This window comes from Dipodomys spectabilis, unplaced genomic scaffold (genome assembly GCF_019054845.1).
Source record: "Dipodomys spectabilis isolate Male_0828 unplaced genomic scaffold, ASM1905484v1 ptg000430l, whole genome shotgun sequence".
Taxonomy (NCBI): Eukaryota; Metazoa; Chordata; class Mammalia; order Rodentia; family Heteromyidae; genus Dipodomys; species Dipodomys spectabilis.
The window spans coordinates 675,649-681,557 of record NW_024871107.1 but is presented as its reverse complement, the minus strand read 5'-3'; positions in this window follow the sequence as shown (position 1 = coordinate 681,557).

The following is a 5,909-nucleotide window of genomic DNA, read 5'->3' as shown; positions in this document are numbered from 1 at the left end:
TTGATTAGTATTTTGAAGGTGTGGTAAGATGTTGTCTTGTCATGACCAAGATGAAATAAATGTCTTTATGTCCTTTCTCTGACCTTCATCATATCTCTTTATTTGGCATAATTGGCAGATTTCTTAGTGTGTCATCTTCTCCTGTTAGTTCAGTGCACAAGTTAAAACATTAAGCATGCCAAACCATGGGTTTCCATTGTCCTAGTAGATGTTTTGCCTTCTAGGACCTTCCTTCCAGGTAATTCTCTGTTTAGCATATTGCACAATGTCCCAATCAATGAAATCATTTTGAGCCTATGAGAAAATCTCAATTTGTAAAGCAGTACACATAAGAAGGAGATGATGCCCCACACTCAAATGCTCCAGGAGAACAGAGTGTAAGGGTGTCTACACAGTTGGGAAATAGGATTCTGAGGGATGGGAATGGATGATTTTAGATAGCAAACTTAGAAGTAATTATAAGTTTCTGAATTTCTAACCTTATTTCCTTCTGCCCCTCAGATCCAATTCAGGAGGTGGTGGAATGTTTATGATCACAAAAAGGAGTTTTTAATCCCAGACCCAAACTCTAAGTGTTCTTGTTACATCTTCCCACCTGCCCCTGATGTAAATTGTCAGAAGGGCAAAGGGGAAGGGAGCCCCCTGCTCAGGAATAGAAATGGAGCTTACAAGTAACTGCAGTCTCTGACTTTCTATTTTGAAGGTAAGATAAAAGGCAGTTTGAGTTTCTACAAAATCAGTTTCTAGGCTCTATGCTTCCTTCAGAACTTCTTTCTCTCCTTCTATGTTTTGACAGCAACAGTTAATAAAGTGCTTATGTCTCTTAGGGGCAATCCTTCTCTTCACACAATGCTTATAGTAGACAATAGGTGGAAGCTGCCATTAAATTAAAAAAAAACATGAAATAGCACACAGTGAGTGCTTTCCCTGAATACCTTGACCTAACAAGTTACCAATGCTGAAGAGAACGTTATTATTGGTGCGTACTAACAACCTCCACTGAATGGTGAGCTTAGAACACTTTTCCCATGACAGGTTCTGTCCAGGTTATTAGGATGGCTGAGTTCTACTGCATCAATGAACTTACAGACCATGCAAGACAGAAAAGTCTAAGAGATTGAGATCCCAAAAAGAAACTGGACCAACAAGAGAAAACTTATTGCTGAAAAAGTGGGAAGACTTAACTAGGAGAATGTTCCTCTGAATACAGATATGGATATAATTATAACAAAGTTCTAAGTTGTGGCTCATCAGTAGAAACTATCAAGTCAAACCTCACTAAAGCAAAAAATAAAACTTATAAAATTAAAAAAATCTATTTGGATTTCAGTACTAACATCTGTTTTAAGGAGTGTGATTGTGGTGTGTGTGTGTGTGTGTGTGTGGTGTCTGAGATTATGTATGGGACAGCATTAGTTCTTAAAACCCATCATTTTGTCAATATTCTTTAGGTTTCCCATTCAAGTCTGGTGGCATTCTAGCTCTACAATGTGAAACACACAATTTTCGCTTTCTTCTTGTTAAATGGAGATAAACATGTAATGGATATGTCAACCTGGGTTGGTTTCAAACTGTGATCTTCAGATCTTACTCTCTGGAGTAGGTAGTGTATAAGAGTGAGCCACTATGTTCAGCCCAGTATTTCCAGTGACTTACATAATCTTTCTGAATCTCAGTTCTTCCTGTGTGGAAAGTGAAAAGAATTACTGTGTGGACCTTAGAATCAGGTGGGAGTTATGACTGGGTGTAGAAAGTATACGTGTTTGGTATGTGTGTACAAAGCCTGACACGCTCATAAAACTACTGATGTTTATATTGAAATGTATTCCAGGAATTGGAAACAAGAGGGATTTTTCTGTTCTAGTTTATCCATTTATGGCATTGAAGGAGCCAAAGATATTCAAGGAGAACAGGCAAACAAATGCAGTACTTGTACACTGTAGATATTGTGTTCACAACGAGCTATACCACTGTGGACAGGGACAGGAGGGATGGGATTGTCAACAAATGAACTCATTACCTGACTTACAAAATTGTTATCTTTTTATTTTATTTTATTTTATTCTATTTGTGAACATACTGTACAGAGGGGTTACAATTACATGGGCAGGATAATGCATACATTTCTTACCAAGCATTGCAGCCTCCTCCTTTGTTTACCCTTCACCTCCCTTCCCGGCCTCCCCCCTCCCCCCCCACCCAATCCTTCCCCCCTCCCCCCCAACGACATTGTAAAGCTCGTTTTTGACATGGCAATTTGTACTTCTCATTGTTGCAACAGGTCCACCTGAATCCTTAAACGACTTGTTTTTCCCCATCACCTCCACAAGTTATACTAACATCAAATATACTGAAATTAATGTACTTGAGTATGAGTTTTATTTATTTAATTTGCTGATGATGGTGAAATGTCGTTGTCCTTTAGCTCTTCAGCTCAAAACTAGTACTCTACCACTTGAGCCAAAGTACCTCTTCTAGCTGTTTCTGCTTAGGTGGTGCTGTGGAATCAAACCTAGGGTCTCGTGCATTCAAGATAATCTGTCTACCACTGATCCACCTTCTCAGCCCCCATAAGTGGTATTATTGTGCAAGGGACTATCAAACAAATCTATTGAGCAAATGTATTCATTTGCCACTAGACATAATCAAAATTTATGAATTATCTGATATTTTAATGAATAAAACTGTTATCATTGTTACTAGGAATTGTTTGTCTCCCCATGCTGTAAACATGGAGGAGGTATTTTAAACTAAAACTACAAAAGTAATTTTAAGGTCTTGGTGCTAACAAAACTGTCCAGGTGTTATTACACTAAACAGAGAATTCAAAATGAGTTTTCTTCATAAATACAGAGATTAAAGGACATATAATCCTTATTTCAAAGTGCAAATTAAAGGGAAAATCAGTCAGGAGGTAAAATTTATATTGAATGTTAATTTTTGAAGAGGAAAAGAAGATCTTAGATGGCAGACTAAAAACACTATCAGAGCCCTTTATGCTGAATTATAAAAAAAAGAAGCTTTAATTGAAAAATTGAGCTGGAATGTGCACATCATGCAAAGGCAAGCAATCAGAGCATAGCACCAACAAAGAAACGCCATAATGTATATCTCAGAAAAAGGAAACAAGTACAGACCAGGGCTCAACATCCTTATCCATGATTTCAATGATACACATATACCCCCCTACACACAGATGTACACTCACACACACACACACACACACACAAACACAAACGAACACACAAGAATGTATGCAACAGCTCAACCTAATCACTTCAATTCAACATGAATCAAAGATCTTCCTGTAATATTTGAAACTTTAAAAGTTTCAAGTCTTGTAAGTAATTGATAACAGATGCATAAGCAAGTATTTTCTGAATAGACTCTGCTATAGAAATGAGAGTTCATGACGGTTATAACTACTTAAACATCTTTGAATCTCAAAAGAATTAAACAAGAGGCAATCTGAATTTTGGAACTATATTTCTAACAGCTATTCTTCAAAGGCTTAATACAAGGTTACAAAATCCAAAATTGAATACCAAATTAACAAAACTAATACTTGTGTAAGTGAAGTGAAAGACACTTCTCAGTGACCTATGCTGCCTCAATTTGTAAGCCTGCTGCACATTGTGGAACCTTTGATTCTGCTGGGCCAGGCCCACAGTTGTCTTCCCCAGAGCAGTAGCCCTGCTGGGGCTGGCAATGGGAGCTGTGTGGAGAGGAGGGAAGGCCTCAGGGGAGGCCGAGCTGGGGTTGGGGATGGGGGTAGTAGGGAGAGTACGGGAGGCCCTGGCAGAGGCTGGTGAAGGGAGAAAGGAGACAGTAGGCCAATGGCTCAGGAAGTAGCAGCCCCAAATGCAGCTGGGTTCTGGGGAGTGTCTGTGAGGTGCAGAGTTTGGCCTCTGGGGCCTCGTGGCTGGGTGAGGAGAGGAAGGAGTCTCAAATCCCACCCAAACAGACAATGAGAAATGAGACAACCAGTGGTTGAAGAATTTCAAGAAAAAAGGCAGGGACTTGTAGGTAAACTCTGGGAGTGAGGAGGGCAGTAGTGCTGAGCCAGTGGTGGTCATGCCTCTCTGGAGGCCCTTGATGTGAGTGAAGGCCTGCTCTGCTGTGCACTAGGCCTCACTCTTGCCTTGAAGCAGGTACTAGGAATTGCAGGCACAGCCTCAGGTTACCCCACAGAGCTGGCCTGCCATGAGTGCTGGGGACCGGGCAGCTGCTGGGAGGTTATGTGGAGCAGGGCAGAGGAAGAAAGGCTGGTGGGTACGGCTCCACCCTAGCCAGGCACAGGGCCACTGGGGAAGTTCTGGGGACTGCCTCCCAGACAAGTGGCCTCTGGGGACTTGCATGGTGGCTGTTATGTGTGGGCTGGGAAATTCCTTAGCATGGTCAAGGTGTCTCCACGGATAGGCACATTTACTCCTGTGCCCCTCCTATCTTCTGGATTCCCACTTTCCTCCTGCCTGGTGCCATTTCCAACTATAGGAGTAAAGTTCTCCAGCCTCTAAGAGGCCATCCCGGAGATGCTTACAGGGCTTCCCACGTCTGGTTCACCATGCATGCAGGGCTCATAGGGTGTCATCCTCCAGGCAAAGGGTACCACAATTTCAGTTTGGAAGAGGGAAAAACTTCATTGCCCCAGATACAGCTGCCCTTGGGGTTCTCTGTGTACACTAGTCTTGTGCTGAGATAATGATCCCCAAAGACCACCAAGGAGCCATTTCTGATGTGAGCACACGAGAGTCATTTATTGCAAGCTCGAGCCTGGACTCACAACTGTCAGCATCGCAGTGAGTCAGAGTTGCGACCTCCAAACCTTCAGTTAACAGGGTTTTTATAGGGCATAGGGCTGAGGTAAGTTGGTTCATAGCTTGTCAGTTACATGATTGGTTGACATTTAATGAGATAATATTGTAAAAAATCTTATTGGCTAACATGTGCAGGCTTAGCAGTAAGAAGCAAATTATGTTAACTATGGAATCTTAAGAAAGATCTGTAGCTTTAGGTACCTTCCTGTCATCCTCTGATGGCTATTGCTATAGAGGAGTTACGGGAAGAAGGTTATTGGGACATTTCATGGTTTTTCCAGGAACCTGAGTACTAACATTCGGTAAAAGTTTTTGCAATAGGTACTTTCAGTAAATGCCTTCACAATGGATACTTTCAGTATAGACCTTCAAAATGGACAAAGTCCAGAATGGCTATACTTTGGCTAAGGTCTCTCACTAGGGGTGTGTGAGTGTGTGTGTGTGTGTGTGTGTGTGTGTGTGTGTGTGTGTGTGTTTGGTGTGAGAGAGTCAGACACAGCTGAGGTTTGGTGTAAAACACTTCTTCCCTTCAGCCTTGAGTTTTGGTATCTAGTGGTTGTTCCCCCTCCCGAATTCTGAACTCTAAATTTGTTCTTCTATATACTTTTATCCTTAGATCTTCTTAATATTCAGATTCCTAATATCTGCTGTGACCTTCAGAATTTGCTTCATAAAGGGGGTGCCTTTCTTCTAACTTTTATGAAGCCCTTTGCTCTATTTAAATGCAGGATGTGCTGTGTTAGTGGTTTTACTTAGCCCAGACTATGTGGCCCAGGCTGTGACTGTTAGTTCTGAGATTAGTTTAGGCTAATATGAAATACTATCATTTCAATCTATCTAGTGAAAAAAGTTCAGCATCTTTATTGAAACAATTTCCTGGATGTAAAACCAACAAAAAAAATTCCAGTGGTATAAATGTACAATCTGTTGATTTTAGTTAATTGTGCACCACAGCAATGAAGAAATTCTTCTTACTAAAGTGAGTATTTAGAACGTGAAAAAACCAAATATTATAGAACTTAAAAACTGATAAAATACCAAAAGTAAAAGAAAGACACTGATCAGGAATGCAGTACAAATGTAAGTGTTTAA